The sequence below is a fragment of the Pithys albifrons genome, chromosome 5 (assembly GCF_047495875.1).
Source record: "Pithys albifrons albifrons isolate INPA30051 chromosome 5, PitAlb_v1, whole genome shotgun sequence".
Lineage (NCBI taxonomy): Eukaryota > Metazoa > Chordata > Aves > Passeriformes > Thamnophilidae > Pithys > Pithys albifrons.
Genome location: NC_092462.1, coordinates 31,909,738 through 31,926,864, shown reverse-complemented (window position 1 = coordinate 31,926,864; position 17,127 = coordinate 31,909,738). Strand labels below are relative to the sequence as shown.

General features: G+C 34.9%; 1 long non-coding RNA gene across 1 annotated transcript in view; it reads right to left on the bottom strand.

Moving 5' to 3' along the window:
* Window positions 1-2,737: 2,737 nt before the first annotated feature.
* Window positions 2,738-17,127, bottom strand: part of LOC139671867 (uncharacterized) — a 44,837-nt gene continuing 30,447 nt past the window's right edge. The window contains exons 2-4 of the long non-coding RNA XR_011697800.1: window positions 8,610-8,742; window positions 5,673-5,742; window positions 2,738-3,484 (exon numbers count right to left, since the gene is read on the bottom strand). This is a non-coding gene — a long non-coding RNA (uncharacterized lncRNA). The remainder of the gene's footprint in view (window positions 3,485-5,672; window positions 5,743-8,609; window positions 8,743-17,127) is intronic.

The window sequence follows — 17,127 nt, the reverse complement described above, 5'->3', positions numbered from 1 at the left end:
ATGAGGAAGCATCCATACAGGCGTCCTACAGTAATAATAATAATAATGCATCACAATCCTGACAAGTGGCAAAGCTGGGTTCAGTTGTTCAGAAGTTGCTTCTTAGTCTGAAAGCAAGACCAAGTTAATTCTCACTGTCAAATCTGTGCTCTGAGTTCCAGATAGACTTCAACCAGTTTGAGATAATTTTAAATACTGCTACTAGGAATTATCTTTCTCTTGCTCAGAGCAGACATCAACCATTCAAGAACCATAAATAGCGTGTGAGGCAAGAACTGAAAATACTCCTGAAAATTAGACTCGGGGCACCTAGAAAACAACAGCTGCAGAACTGACTGCATGGCCAAACACCTTGGACTCCAGTTAGCAGAGAGTTTCAACATCTGTTTTCATCAAGGATATTAAGCATGTCCCTAAATACTCTGAAAAATACTAAAATAGACAACTAACACTAAGGTATACAGACTAACTCCATAACTCAAGGTTTAACTCCTCCTCTCATTAAGCTCACTGCAAAACCAAAACAAACCAAGCAAAAAACTCCAGAAGAAACAAAAGTATAAAGCTCAAACTATCACAATTTTCTGGTCTTCCCATTCATATTTCAGACCGAGCAATGACTTAGGGAAAATTTAATTATTTCAACCAGATGAAACTATTTTATCACAGTAATTTTCTATAATAAGACTTAGTTTTAGAATTAAAGAGGAATTAACATTTACATCACTAAGATATGAATCAATGTTGTTGGTGATTTTTTCCAATCTGTTTCAATGGTGAAGGGTTACTGAAGTGAATTTTCTTCCTGTCAGAATCAATATATATATATATTAGAAGCACCTCACACAAAAAATAATTCTAAGTAACAGGTAAAAAAAATAAAATACCCACAGGCAATGGGATAAAATGGGTAAAAGAAATAATTGTTAACATATAATTTAAACATCAATTGAAGCCAAGATTTGTATTTGTAAAAAAGAATTTGTCTTCAGTTTTGTATATAATCTCCGGGTTTTTGTGTTCCCAGTCTAGCACTGAATGATCAAAATGTTATTTTAAAACACTGAAATGCTTCACCATTCAAGAATGTTTCTTTTTCCATTCGTGTGCCAGTATTTTACTAATACAGCTAGCACTTAGAAGCTGCATTTTCAGGTGAATAAATGTCTTGCAAAACAGATGTCACTCAACCCTGTATAGAAAACTGGCTTCAAAACATGAACCTTCTTTGGCAGTACACAGGGCGGCAGTGGGCACTGTGTGCCCAAGCCATCTGACACTGCCCCAGTCCATTCAGATCACACATTCTGTTCAGGGCCTAATTGAATTTATTCTCATGTCTGGTAAATTTCACCCCAAATGAACTACAAGCAGGTCATTTGTTATACCTGTTAAGAGAGAAGCTTTTGAAATGCATGACTAAAGTGACCAGAATAAAGATAGTCTAAATCAGAGGAGAAAATAAAGTGGGAAATTAATGTCACATTCACAAACCCAGCTACGATAGACATTCATGGCATTTAAACTGAGAGGTGAAAGATTACTAGAATAAGTATTTTTGGGTTCCCCTCATTTTCCTTAAATTTGCCACCAATGTTTACTTTTGAGCATTCCTGTTTAACTGAACTTCACAATAAACTGACTTTGTTCATGTATGAGATTTATGCATTTCTCCATGCTGAAATGACCTCATGTCACTATTGTGTATTTAGTGATAAGAAGGTTTCATTCCAGCAATAAAGCCATATGGAATATATTACTCAAAGGCCTATTAAGTACAAAACATTCAGCATTTATTTACCACATCGAGGGAAAAGAGTCCTTAAAAGGTTATTTAGACTGTAGCATGGAGACTAAAATATACCCGGTGTCCCACTGATTTGACAGCTTGCCATGACTGTCTCATATAGTCTTAATTAGAACACAATACATACACACACACACACACACACAGTCTGCTGGGAAAACATTCCCAATTACAAAAAGCTATAAGAAGAATAGTACTGCTTTTGACAGCTGGAATGCACATATTGTCATAATCCTGCTGGATATCTACTGTAAGTGTAAGGTATGCATCTTCCTGAACCTCCGAAAAGTAATGTCAGATAGAATAAAAATCAGTGTTGTAGGCCTATCCACCTGCGTGACACATTGACGACTCCTGCTGAGGGGGAGGAAGATTGATTGCCATTTTTCTCTACCAATATAACTCATACATCTATTCAAATCAGAAACAGGATTTGCGGGAAGAAAACGCTTTTCATGTCTTCATCTCTATCGAAAATATAACAGCTCCACCTTGAGGCAGGACCCAGTGAATGTTAGTAGAAGATGCAGTCAAGTTGAAGATGCACTACAGCATCCAGTCAGCCACAACCATCCAAAACAGAGATTGACATTTCCCAGTGTCGCTCTCTGCTTATCTTCTTACCATAAGAGAAGGCATGTGTGTACATAGTGTGTGAGTTTCGACAACTTTACTGAAAAAAATTAAATATATATCAAATAGACACTAGTTTAACAGAGCAGATCCCAAGGATGATACAAGTCAAGCATAACAAGGTCTGACAGAAATATTCTTCTGGGAACAGAAAGAATCCAAGCTTCTCTCCAAGCAGTATATACGATCAAATTTCAGACCATTAATTTCTTCATTATTTTATTCTTCCTAAATGAGGAGTAAAAAGATGAATACATTTCAATGTTTCATCTGAATCACTATTCAATTATTCTGAGATAATCAACAATTTCAATACACTGCTAAGCATTGCAAGTAAGTAATCTGCTCATATAGTATTAATGACATTATTTATTTTTAAATGGGTTATTTTAAAAAACAAGTGCTAAATATCAACATGCATATTCTTCAGGCTACTTCAGGAGTTTTATTTTTAATTGACAATGTAACAGTATTTAGAACCTTTCCAGCAAATCCAAATTATGTAAATTAGATGGGCAAGTCAAGATGGACATAAAACCTCTGTCACACTGAAAAGAATGTCGATTAGGGTACTGAGATGGATTATTATGGCAAGTATAATAGATTTAGTTGAAGACTATTGTAAGTGTAAACAGTATTTGCAGCAAGAAACCAGAATGAGCTATACCTCTAGAACAAAATGATAATAGAATAATAGAAAAAAAAATTATCATCAGTGGAGTTCACAGCTATAAACACAAGTAGCTTGAGTAAAGATTGGAATTAATAATTTGTGCTGGTTTCAGCTGGGATAGAGTGACTATTCTTCATCATAGCTAGTATGGGGCTGCTACAGATGTATGCTGAAAACACTGTTGACAATACACGGATGTTTCAGTTACTCCTAGGCAGTGCTTACACAGAGTCAAGGCATTTTCTGGTTCTCACAGCACCCCACAGCGAGGAGACGACGCTTGCACAAGGAGCTGGGAGCTGACACATTCAGCACAGCTGGTCCCTATAGACCAAAGGGATATTCCACAACATCATGGTCAGCATATGAAGCTGAGGAAAGAAGGAACAAGAGGACATTCAAAGAGATAGCCAGGTGATCATTACACATAAGAGAGCTCTGCTCACCTGGAGGTGGCTGAACACCTGCCTGCCCACGGGAAGTAGTAAATGAATTCCTTGTTGTGCTCTGCTTGTGTGCGCAAATTTTGCTTGCCCTATTAAACTGCCTTTATCTCAATCTGTGAGTTTTCTTACTTTTACACTTTCAATTCTTTCCTGCATCCCATTGCAGGGGCAGGATGGGGGGAGTGGAAGTGGCTTGTGTGGTACTTAGTTTATGGCTACAGTTAAACTACAACATCATGCCAGGAAAAAACAGAGAAAAAATACAGGGAAATGTCAGGAAGAGATTTTGAAACGTGATAAGAAAGTTCTTTTGCAGGTAAGAAATAGAAGAGATGAAAAGAGGCTGAATCTTGCCTTTAATAGGAATTCTGCCATTAAGACTTAAGGAAACAATCTTATCCTTGGGATATGGGTATGACTCATTCTCTTTGTTTTCAAGTGTATAGAAACCCTTGTGATGACCTTACCAGCACTGACAAGAGCTCTCTAAGACTGTAAGTATTGTAAAACAATTGACCCAATTTATAAATTAATTTCATCTAATAAGCATTGAAGACAATTAGAAACTTCATTAAAAAGCCATTTTGCTAGTTTCAAGATGACAGGAATATCAAAGAAACTTTCAGCTTGGATAAACAGGAGATAGTTCACTAATTTATTTGACAAAATGTATTTCTAGTCTCTCAATCACTGATAGCCCAAATTATGAGTCTCTAAAAAGGCTGCAGGGTGAGCCTGTTGACTTTGCCAAATTCCTTAATTTCTAACTTTATTAAGGGAAACACAATGTTATCATGATGTGAAAGTGCAGCACAAAAATAAGCATTTAGTTTGATTTTAAAATTCATGCAGCATCTATAATTTGCAATGCAATCCCCTTAATGGTTTATTAAAATAAGTGTTACTGAAGCAATTTTAATTCTATACAGCTGAACAGCCTCATATATATTTATGACTGCAACAGATGTTTCTCTGGGCTCATTTAAATCTCTTCTCCTTACATTCCCCTCAGCTGATGAGGTGCCCTTCTATGTTACAAGGAATTCCTTTTACATCACAGTGATACAGCTGGTTAAAAACACCATCTGCACTCATAAATGCCTGGATTGTATTTAGCCACAATATACAGAACCTGAGAATGTCTTCTGAAAGCTGGAGATGAAGTTTTACATTATACTAGATGACATTTGCACACATTCAATTGTTAAGTCTCTAAATACTGTTTATGCTGTGAGAATAACTCAAAGATTTTACCAGCATTTTATTGTGGTGCCCGTTTGTACCAATACCTGTTCAAACTGTGATTTAACCATTTTTTCTTCTAATCAATTTAGCTTGCTTTTCCTAAACATCATAAACAATAGGAAGAAGCTTATTCTTCAAATTCATTTTTTAAAAAATCATTATTTTCAAAAACAGTTACAGTGATAAATCCCATTAATAAGACTGTAGTAATTCACATACTTTCTAATTATAGTATCATATACTTCCTCAGCACAATGAAGCCCTAATCCACACTCTGGGATCCCATTGCCTGGTAAACAGCATTCACAGCTTATTTCTAGAAACAGGTTTTAGGAGCTGTGATCCTCGCAAGGCTCAATTAACTCCACTATTAAACATGCAACTATCTCAGTAGTATAGCCATTTAGCAAAAACGTATTAAAATCTATCTCACATCTTCACCCACAGGACCCACTTCTGCTAACTACTCTAGTTCTGCTAAGTAAAACAGATCAAATAATACATTTCTACTCTTTGAATACATCAGTCCAAGCACTTGCTTTCTCAGTTTTTCCTCCACCTCAAACTCATTTATTTTGGAAGCATTATAGCCAGCAAAATGGCTTCTGTATTCTTTCAATAAGGAAAAAAGAGTTTAGGTAAGCAGTTGCAGTGAAACACTATAAAAATTTGAAAGACATGCAGACATATTTTTAATTTATCTCATATTGATTTTTCAATGATCAAGATACAAGTTCAATCTGTAGCCTCAAAACTGCTTTACTTATATTTTAAAGAAGAAACAGCTCATCTAAGAAAATCTTATGTGCGTGTGTGTGTATATATATATATATATAACATAATGTAATATATATAATTTTCCCCCTACCTCTGCAAAAAGGTTGTTCAATCAGTTCTTCTCCAGTGACATTCACACTGTCCTTTTGGATATCAAAAATCTGCCACAATAAAAGGAGATAAAGCAAGATGCTAAGAAGTTTGCTCCAAACATGCAGTTCTCTGACAACTTATAAAGATCACTCATGTCACAAAACATTGCTATGTTTTGAAACATTACATGTTGTTAACCTTTTTGTAAATATGCACCTGCTCTGCAGCTTCTCCATACACAAAAAAGCCAAACTCTAAACATAAACATTAAGAAAAAAAAATAGTGATTCTTCTGTTGAAATGTGATACTGAATCATTTCAATGCTGTTATCTGGATGCACAGATCTGTATTTTGCAGTTTTAATTCACCAGGATTGTTAAAATTCCCAAGTGCTGACCTTTACTTCTATAAACTAAGAAAGATTTTGACAATACAAGACATGGATGATTCAATGACTCAACTTTGCAGTAAGAAGGAAACATATGCCTAGAACTTGCAGTTTATAGATGTGCTTTACACCTCTGGTAGATAATAATTTAGCACAGAGAAATGCAGCTTTAGGAGGATCTACATGCCCACAGTTTCATTTGTTGGTTTTTATTTGGTTGAGTTTATTTTGTTTTTAACAATTAACTCTTCTGAAGTTGGAACCTTCAAGGGTAGAACAATGTTTCATATTGAAGAGTCAGTTTTGCACTACTGAAATAAACAGGAGTGCTAGTTTGTCAGCTTAAAAGGATGTATTTTCCATTCTGTTCCACCAATGGGAGACTTTATAAATCAAAAACATCATATGTAGAGCCAGAGGGAATAAATATGTATCAACATATCACTTTCTTTCTTTTGTTCAGAAATGACTAGCAGCCATAGTAACATTCTTTAGGTTTGCCTGTGTTTAATAGCAGATTTGAATTTGGAAATCTCCATTGGAAGAGAAATTTGTAGCAATATTTAAACATTAAAGAAAAAAAATTAAAAAAAGCTTCTCCAGAACTTTTGTAGAGCTTTACTTGTTATGGGCTGATGCAGTTCACATAACTTCTAAATCAACCCAGAATCTTACAGCTATGCTTTAGTCATTCCTGGTCACTCACTTGAGATACAGGATTTAGTGTCAAATCATCTGTTTGGAGTTACACACCTCAGTAAAAGAAATGAGTCCTCAGACAGTGAATTACAGTAGTTTTGTTAATTCTAGGAGTCTGATCTACTTAAGAAAGTATTATTGGTGAATAAGTGTCTGACAAGGCTATGAAAACAAAGAGCTAACATTTACAGTAGTGTCAAGATGTTGAGTCTACCTTTCAGATGGTAGTCTTGGCTAAGATGGATTCTTCAAACAGATCTACCTGTTCCCCAACCCCTTTTTAGGGTGGTCAAACAATCTACTTCTGAACCAAGAACTGTCTATATCATACAACAATGACATACCTTGCATTTTATTTCAGTAACCAGGAGAAAACAGATGATACTTCTGTTACAAAGCAGTTTCACTGTCAGCTTTGAAAAATTCATTTCCAGCACAAATCCTACTTTTCAGAAATCAAGTGCTCGGGGGAAAAAAAACCAAAGCAAACTATAGAAAATATATAAATACAGTATTTCCTTCAAATCTTTCAAAATGTCATCATTGCCAGTATACAGAATAACTCCACTGAAAATATTACTTCAAATGTTGAGATCCAACAGCTGTGAGCCTGTCTTGTCCACCTCTGCCTAAATACAGCTGACTGTTTTACTTAGCCACGTTACTTATGTACTGCCAGTTTGGTCGTAACGCTTTTTGCAAACATTGATATTATTCATAATAGCAACAGAATTATGAAGAAAGAGTAATTTTCCTTTAAGAAATGCTATTTCACATATAGTGCTACATTTGGAGATTACATGAGGAAAATTGCCCAGTTCTCAGGTCTTTAACACCTAGAATTTAGGCAACACATATATCATGTGTTCAGAGGCTTGTATCGTCAATTTTACAGACAGTTGAAACCTTTAATCATACTCCATTTGTGCCAAGTTTAAGATTTTCTTCACATTCTGACTACTTGTATGTAATAAGCCAACAAACTGGTATAAACAGTGCAACAGATTCTTTCTGGGTCTGCCAACAGGTTGAGTAAAGCTATAATTCTCATCACAAAAAAATTAAAATTTAATTATGACACACTGAAGACTTAGGTTCTAATCTCTGATAATTTTATTCAAAATGTGCAAAACGAAGTTGGCACAATACAATAATACACAGGATGCAGGACAGAATGAATATTCTAAACTGGAGTATATAATTAGACTGATGGTATTCAGGCTGACCAGAACAAAAAAAAAAGGAGCAGTCAAGAAAATAATTATTATGCCACATTTCATGAGAACTTTCACATAAAAGTCCTCAAAGTCCATAAAATCTGAACACCTCTTTGCTAGTATTTTCTTTTAAATGCAGGAGAATGCTCGTCTTATTTTCAAACATCTCACTAATTTCACTAAAAGATGGTACAATAAAAACACACTGGAAATTCTGCTTGCAGAATTTGTCTCAGCTCCAGATTAAATGTGGAGTTAATTAGTTAAATTTATGAAAAACCTTGAAATAGTAAATCAAAATATAAAAAAAAATTAATCAGAAGTGAAGTTCTTCTGAAAAGATTATAATACAAAAAATATCTTGGTCTAATATTCTGCATATGAAAATATTATTAAAATATTAACATTAAAATGCAGCACTAGAGGAAGAATAAATATTGAATGATATTGGATAATATTTTAATATTTATCATGTAGTTTAGGATTTTAGTTAAAGCTTCTATGAGAGAAAAAAAAAAAGCCTGAAAAAGAATGTGTTCATCCTTACTGAACTACTAGAGCCCCAGGAAATACTGTGGATATCCAGGCAACCATTCATCTCCTGCTATCAAACGAGAAAAGAACGGTTACCTTGGCAACTGCTGTATCTCATATTACACTGTGTTACTTCCAAGGCAAAAACATGGTCTTAGGAGGGAGTTGTGGAGGCCATTTGGCTTTCATACTTTCACGTCCTCAGGGACATAAGAGCAGACCTATAAAACTATCATAATTCTCAATTAGATAGAAAGTAAACACATTTTCATTACATGAAATGCAATGACAACAAGGTACAGTCTCCATTTTAGTCAATCTGTGGACCGCAAAAGTTGTAGGGAGGATTTTATTTTGTTTACCATTAAAGCATATTTGTTTTATTACTAAATTATGCAAGACTTCTCCAAAGGAGAACAATACAGTTTTACAAAATCTGACATAAAATTAAGAAACCAAGAAGCTCATTTTAAAATGGTCTAAAAAGGTCAGAGTTATTATGAAGAAACAATTAACATTCTTGGCATGGGAAGGCTCCGTACTTGTGTGCATACTATACCTTACATTATAAGACTGGCATCCAGACACCTAATTAAAATTTCCATTTCAGACATTGACAGAGTTTTTAAAAAGTGATTTAAATCCTTAAGAAAAAAAAATTCTTACCTCCTCGACCCTTCCATGATATGAATATAGCAAAAACTAGAGTCAGTGGATTAATCTGAATGTTTTGGTCTCATTTTATATGTTTTCTTACATATAAACACAGTATAGATCTGGAGGCCTTGGGTACTGTTTTCCATTTACACAATACAACACAATTCATTAATCTTCTCTGAAACTACATGTGATCTAAAATAAGACTTCTCTTACCTTCCTAATTGACCACTACACATTCTTGTTATCTGTTCACCACAGAAGACCTTAAAACACAGAGCCATAAACAAACTTTTCCAGGAAACTGTTACAAGTCAGTACATCATTATCTCCCAAGATCTTGCCTAGATGTCCAATTCTATAGGGTTTTGATGAAAGAGGACTCTATTTCCACACCAAGTTTAGACTAGTGGCCTGACTTGTTTCATAAGGTTTTTCACGTACACTATTTTTTCTTTGTAGGATGTGCTTTGGCTTTTATTGAAAGAACAGAGCTACTTCTTAGTTTTGAAATAAAAGAAGCTCCTCATGGACAGGAAAAAAACCCCAACCAAACAAAAAAAAAAAAAACAACCAAAACCCAGCCAATCAAAAAAACCCAAAACACTAATATGCCTGAACTTAGATTATTCAAAAGACTGCAGTTGTCCAACAATCAGATCAGGATTTCCCAGGTTAGACTGAAGAGAGATAATAGAGAAATCATGCCTTTAATAGTAACTTTTCTCCTATAGCTCTTTAAAAGTCTAATGCATACACTTTACACACATTGGTATAGTTATACCTATTTTACAGGCAGGTTAACTACAGCACACAGAAATGAACCATCTGTCTCATCACTGTTCTGTCATTAGTCTAAAAGTAAAGAGAAGCTACATGCCCTACATTTCAATCTGATACTTTACTAAGCCATACTTCATCTGATTGCTGTATTATTAGATGCTCTGTTTTACACAATCATCGATGCCAGAGGATTCAAAATCAAATCTGAAGTCATTATATTCAAATGATACCACAAAACTCAATTTTTAACTCCATTGAATTAAGAAAATAGATGAAAGCAGGAGCCATTCAGTCTGATGGGTCTCTTAATCTCAGAAAATGCATTAAATAATCTGAAATCCAGCCTTAGGACTGTTGCTACATTAAGTGAGTCAATGAAGGATATAAATATCTCTAGTACTGATAAGAGCTAAGAACACTGAAATGCAAATCCAGAGAGCTAAAAAGTAAAAGTAATTCATGAAATTAATTGAAATACTAGTGTTTGAAGCTGAAAGAACATGATTAAGAGTACAAGGAATGAAAAGCATCATTTAAAAGAGAAAAACCGGGTTCTTTCTTACCAAAGCAAAGAGCAAGGACAGTATGATATTACTACTGCAATTATGTGCTCCTGAATACTTTCAAGAAGTTCTGAAATAATTTTAGCAATGAGTGGAATACATAGTACCTGTACATAGTAAGTTATGATCAACTGTCAAACTATAAAATTTTATTTTTAAGAACTTTGTTTCTGTTTACAGAAAAATCTAGTATAAACTTGTTTTGAAAAATATTACTTGGTTAATTGCAAGTTATTCAACTTTTTCTTAGTTATTTAATGCTGCATGTTTCTCACTCGTCCTTCTCTAGTTTTGCTATTTCCCCTATTTCAAGTTGGTCTTTCTACCAATTTGTGTATTTTATAAAACTAATCAAGCCCTTTTCACAGCTCTCATATCCAAAAGACTAGGATGAACCTCTGCTGTGGAGTATATTACTATTTCCATATCCTTTAGCTTTGATTCTTTGAAAGTCATATTTAAACATATCTAAATATTCTGAAGTCAATGGCTTCAGAATTCATTTTTCACCATTCAAAATGCTGCCATTTATTACACAAAAAGTGGTACCACATTCAAGTGTTCCTATTTTCCTTTCCATGTCTGATCTCCTAAACTAATTACACCTTTTTATAAGTTTTATATAAACTACATTTGTTGTTGGTCACCTTCAGTAAAGAGTCAAATGTTGCCCTTTCGTTGTACATTTGCTTTGATAGCTTTTTGTGTGTTTTTCAATAGCACTGGCCATCATGGAAGTGGCTCAGCCTCAGTGGTAGCAGTGCTTCAAATTCATCAAGAGGAAAAAAAGCAATTCTTTATCTTTAGTAAAACAAAACAGTTTTTCTGGGTAAACCTATTCATTAAAACAGTTTTGAACTTCAATCAGTTCTACAGTATTCTCCAGTTTCCCTCTCTCTTGCATAGATAGCTGAGGGGCTAGTCTCTGATGTCACAATTCAATTAAAAATACACTTCTAAACCTGAAGAAAAGATAGGAATATTTTTGATTAGTTTACACTAAGTTCATTATTTTTGAACTATCTTGAGTTTTACAGAAATACCATTGTTCAAAATCCATACTAATTTCATTTATGGCCTGTAGAAGAGATGAGATGAGGTAATTGAGGTGCTAGTCTTTCAGTATTTTTTGGCTTCTTGTCAGTAAAGCCAAATTATTGTTTTCCTCATTAAAAAGGGTGTAGTCATTTGTCATAAAATTGTTCAGTGGTATCACTTGCTTTTTGAAATAAAAAAAAATTCAAATCTTCAGGGTGTAGACACTGTGCAAGTTATGCTGAGTTAATCCAAAGCAAACCCTCCAAAAAGACCAATGCAGCTTAAAGTCTGAATTTGTAAAGAACGGAAAGTATCTGCTTCCCATTGCATTATATACGAAAGAACTATCTACTCTGTGCTAATAATTCTAATATTTGATGCAGGTTATTTTCATTCACCTGTCCCAGAAGCTCTTCCAAATGTCTGTACTTGTACAGCCTATATGCTACATAAAATCATGGGACACACTTTAAGGGTATCTCTTAGCAAGAACAAAGTACTTACTCTGGCAGTTTTGAAAAACCTGGAAAACATTACTTTAGGAAGAAATCAAGATAGTTATTCCTCTCTTGCTAAGATTGTTCAAAAAGTGAGAGCTTTTACTCCTCAAGTGTTAATCAGTTTCTTCTCCCATTTGACACTTTCAGTCACAATTCTGTTTGGGACCCTGTAATTATATCTGGAATAGGCTGTTATGGTATCACAGAGGTATAAATTTTCAGTGGAAAATACCCAGTCTATTTGAGTTGCTTTAGTTCTGAGCTCATTCTAATATTTCTGGAAATTACAAAAGATAAATAGTCAGAAAGCCAGTTCTTATGCCACTAAGCAGTTGCCAGGTTTCTGAAACAAACAGTTATCTGAGTTGGCACTCTTAGCCTCACTGAGGAGCAACTGTGCTTACAAACCCCATGTTTTATTCTGGGATACAAAGGAATGCTGCCAGAAGTTTTGAGTTATGTCAACTATGCCTGTTAGGATTCTCATTCAGGTCTAAAATAAAATAAACTAAATCAAACATTCCCAGCAATAAATCTTTTGTGTCCTGGTTCCATCCAAGACAGAGTTAATGTTTTGCAGTAGCCATGAGAGGATGTGGCTAAAACACATCGGTTATTGTCCCCCACATCAGTCATTGCTGGTGGGGAGGTAAAGGGCTATGGCTTTGAGAAAAGCATTCCTTCTGGTGGGGAGAAAATATGTTGGGGAAGAGCCAATCAGTATTGTCATGGACTTTCAGTGTAAATAAATTCTTCCTCTTACACCTTTTGTTATTAATATTTTTGCAGTTACTCTTTGTTTTCTTATCTCATTGCCATTTTCAGTAAATTGCTCTTGTCTCAACATGTGATCTTTGTCTTTTGTGCTTCCAAATGGAGAGGGAAGGGGGTAGTGAGTAGCAGCATGGTTTCAGTGGAACTACTAAATTGGAGAATACCATTCCTAAACCATGACAACTTAATATTTTAATTTTTAAGCAAGAAAAGGCAAAATACATATTAAAGCAAATACCACAAAAAATTCAAAGCTGACATGCAATTTAAAAATCCCAATGAACTTTCAAAAGCGTCCAGGGTTTTTTCCCTTCAACACTCAAGTCTTGTACTGTATTAGGGTCATTTGACCAATGTAAGAAATCCAAAGTTTTGTGTGGTTTCTATTACAACTTGCATTTATGGATAGAGTGTGTTTATCAGATAAAGAATGATTCTCACAGGTGCATATTTACTTGAGATTTTATCAAAATCTGACCAGATTTCATTCTAAATTGTGCTGGAATAGTCACTTTATGTTCCAAATGACAACAGCTGCAGTGCAATTACCTTGTAGTAATTACTTTTTCCAACAGTAAACCTAAAACCCAAGCTGTTCGTATCAAATCCTTCCATATTTCATTACTCCCTGGAAAAAGTGCTGGAGCTGTTACACCAGTTTCTGGGTAATAAACGTCATTTTCACAGCTCTGCATCTTTAAAACACTACCCAGTAGTAGAAAAAAAGATGGTGAGCAGTATTAAAATCCACCATTTAGAAAATAATGTTTCCAAATAGATTGCAGGGCCTGGATTATGCTTGATAGTTCTAACAGCTTTCAGTAACTGATTCATAATGCCACCAACATTTTCACTGCACGGGAACTGAAAATGGACAGGTTTTCCTGTTCTCCGTTTTGGCTCATTGAAGACTTTTTGCTGATAAGAATGTCAAACCCAAACTATTTTTTTCTTGATTTAATGCTACAAAGAGGAGCATCCCCACTAAATTATTCCTCCTTGCCCCATAACTTTCAACAGAGCACCGGTAACACTGAAATCCCAACCTGTTCTCTGATTTAACATTAGGCTTAAGCAAAAATACAGTGTTGATTATTTTCTGCATATTTTTCACAACACATGGGTTTTCAGACCCCAGCTCAAACAAAGAGTTCTCAAAATTACAAAAACATACTCTTTCTCCTCATCTTACTGTCTCCTAAATTTTTTCTACATTTAATTAAATTAAGGTGTGATATAGAAAGGACAACAAGATGTTCATGACATCTGGACAGCACATAGCATGCCTAGGCAGCACTTAAAAGAATATTCTATCAAGTATATTGAATCCGGAGAATCTAGTGCTAGTGAATTGTATACCCACAAAAAATTCAAGTCCCAATACCACACTGCTTTCCATATTTTTTCCTGAGGATTTCCACTGTCTATTTTACACTGTTCATATGCTTGTGTGAAAGTCTTAAATCTCTACTATACTTAAGCCTTAGATATGTTACAGTAGGCTGTGTACCCCACAATAACACAAAAGTTCCCCAGCATTATGAAGAGAAGGAGCAGTATAAACACATTCTGAAAATAAAGTGTTGTTGCAACAACTGACTGAAAGTCTTTGAGACTGTGTAGGCAAACTATTAATCCCAGAGTTGTTACCTATTACATATTGCGCAACACAAGACCATTCAAACCCTTCAAATAAACCTGCCAATCAAGCAGAAGCACTTCAGCTTATCAAGGTTGTCACTATAGCTCAGCTTTTTGGGGATATTTTTTTCCCCTCAAGAAAAAATATATAGTAACCTTGGGCTAGGTCTAAACTACTTTTTCTCTATCTCCCTTTCCAATGACTTTTTTTTACATTACCAGGTTAACAGAGGAAGTGGAGTCTGCAAAAAGTATGCAACTGTCACTTTTCCAAAGAGCCAGAAGTATATCCATGATGTGCAAAGTGAAGAGCCCAGCCCCAGGTCCATAGATGCTGCACTGGGTGCCAAACTTTCTATGCACTAAAACAGCCAATCCCTCAAAATCGAAATAATCTTGTTTCTCCCACTTTAATTCTGTATGAAATTTAATTTAAATTCAGTAAAACTTAAAAACTTGAAGTGTCACCAACACACAAAAAATAGCAACAGCAAATAAACAGAATCAAGTATGTTTGACTTCAAAGCAGAAAAACTTTCACAAAAATACACAATTTGGAGATGCTCCTTACTTTAGAACACTTCGAGACTATTCTGATTAATATTAATGATTTTTGGACAGAATTCATATGGTTAAAAGGCATATTTGCAACCTTTTCTATAAGATAACTCTATTTGCCTAAGTGCCATAAGTAGAATCCATCTGCAGTCTTAGTATTTAACTGTAAGTGCATGATATTTATTCAGCTAGTACATTTTTTCTGACATTTATATTACCTCAAAGGACAGCACTGCCTTTGGAAATTCTATTTCAGATTGAGCTAATTGAACTTTTGAAGGCATGGTAATCATGTCATGAATCAGCAGCATTAGTTATGACTTTGAAGGGGTGACGTATCATAGAAATTGATTTTCTTTTTCAGCCTCAGTGAAAAGGAATCAACTTGCATAAGAAAATAAATTAACTTTAAGTGAACCAGACCACTAGTGGTATAAGGTCTAAATGTCCCACTCCCACTATGCATGTACATAGTTACACTTTGAAAACAGCTTGTCTTTATGAAAACAGCTAAAGCTATTCTAAATATACTGCTTTTACTCAGTATCTCAGGCTAACATTAGGAGTATTTGAAGAAATAAATATAATACAATGTATACATTATATACTCAAAGAAAATAATTTACTCCGAAGTAATCATTAGCACTGGAGGTTCTCTGCTGAAAAGGACTGGAATTTAAACGCAGTCACTCGCAATTGATAAAGTTTCTTATTTAGACATCATTAACCTAAATCCTGATCATGTGAAGTAGCAAAAAAGCACTAAATACAGTTTTCTATCTGAAAGGAATTGGTATTCTCAGAGAGGAATCATGGAGATGCAACAACGCTGCTTCCTCTATAAATAATACAATCCAACTCCCAGTTGCCTCTAAAAAAGCCCACAGTACATAAAGAAAAGCAAATTCTTGAATGCTGTACAATGCAGTTAAAGTGAATTTTCTAAAGAGTTCCATAAGTTAAAGAAAAAAAGAATTTAAAGTAAGTGATCTAGAATAAAAAGTGTCTATTGGATATTCGTAAGAGATTTTGGCAGGCAGGAAGAACATTAGTCACTGCAGCAGCCCAAAATTTCTCAGCCTTGTGGGGAGGGAAACTGAGCAGGGGAAGAGTTACTGGAAGATGGTAAAAAAAAAAAAAATTGAAAGGACACCTGCTCTGAAGACTAGATTTGTGTTTTCAATAAAATACCTGTCCATTCTAAATTGACTTTGTCTTGGAGTATAAGTTGAAGAACAGCCCTCTTCAGAATTTCCATGTCTCTTCATACAGTTTTGCTCACTTTTTTCTGCTCCAGCAATAATTTGGTTGTTCATGGCACAGCAGAAAAGTTTCAGCTAAAGATTGGAAAGTGCCTCTAAACAAATTAGCCAAAGCCTGCAACTCCAACATTCACCTACACAGAAGATGCAGAGTAAAATCCCTGGAAAGACAGGGGATCTCAGGCTACCAGACTTCAACAAAACAGACTTACATTATTGAAGAAAAGGTATTCAAGCACATGTCTGTGGTGTATCAAGAGCAGGCTTATGGAATGTATCTGCTCTCAGTAAACTATTGGAGGACACTTTTCTGAGGCTTTGAAGCAGGCATGAGCACAAAATACATGCCAAGTCTTTTAACTGTGAGATACAATGGAGGCAAACTTTCTGCATGCACTTAAATGCCTAGAAAACTAACTGAAGACAAGTTAGGCAGCACCATGTCAGGAAGTAATTCCAGCTGGGCACTTCACTCCATCGCAGAGACCGAAGTACTTTTGAAGTTCTGGATCTAAGTATGCTATTTCAATGTATGCTAACTTAAAGATTAAACTTTCCATGGCATGGAACCATAATACATTAAATCATGTGGTTTATTTTTACTACAAGAAAAGATTACTTTAAAGCTATTTGAGATCAAATACAAATATCTGCAGGGAAAAAGTCTTGCTTCCTAATATTTCAGGGAGAACGGGCCAAAGCCCAAATAATTATGAATTAAAATTCTCATTTTATGGCTCAAGAGGGTGTATGAATCCATCTTTTACATTTGCTAAAATGGTAACCATTACCAGTAGTAAATGATGTATTTTCATCAAAGATGGACAGTTTGTGTAAA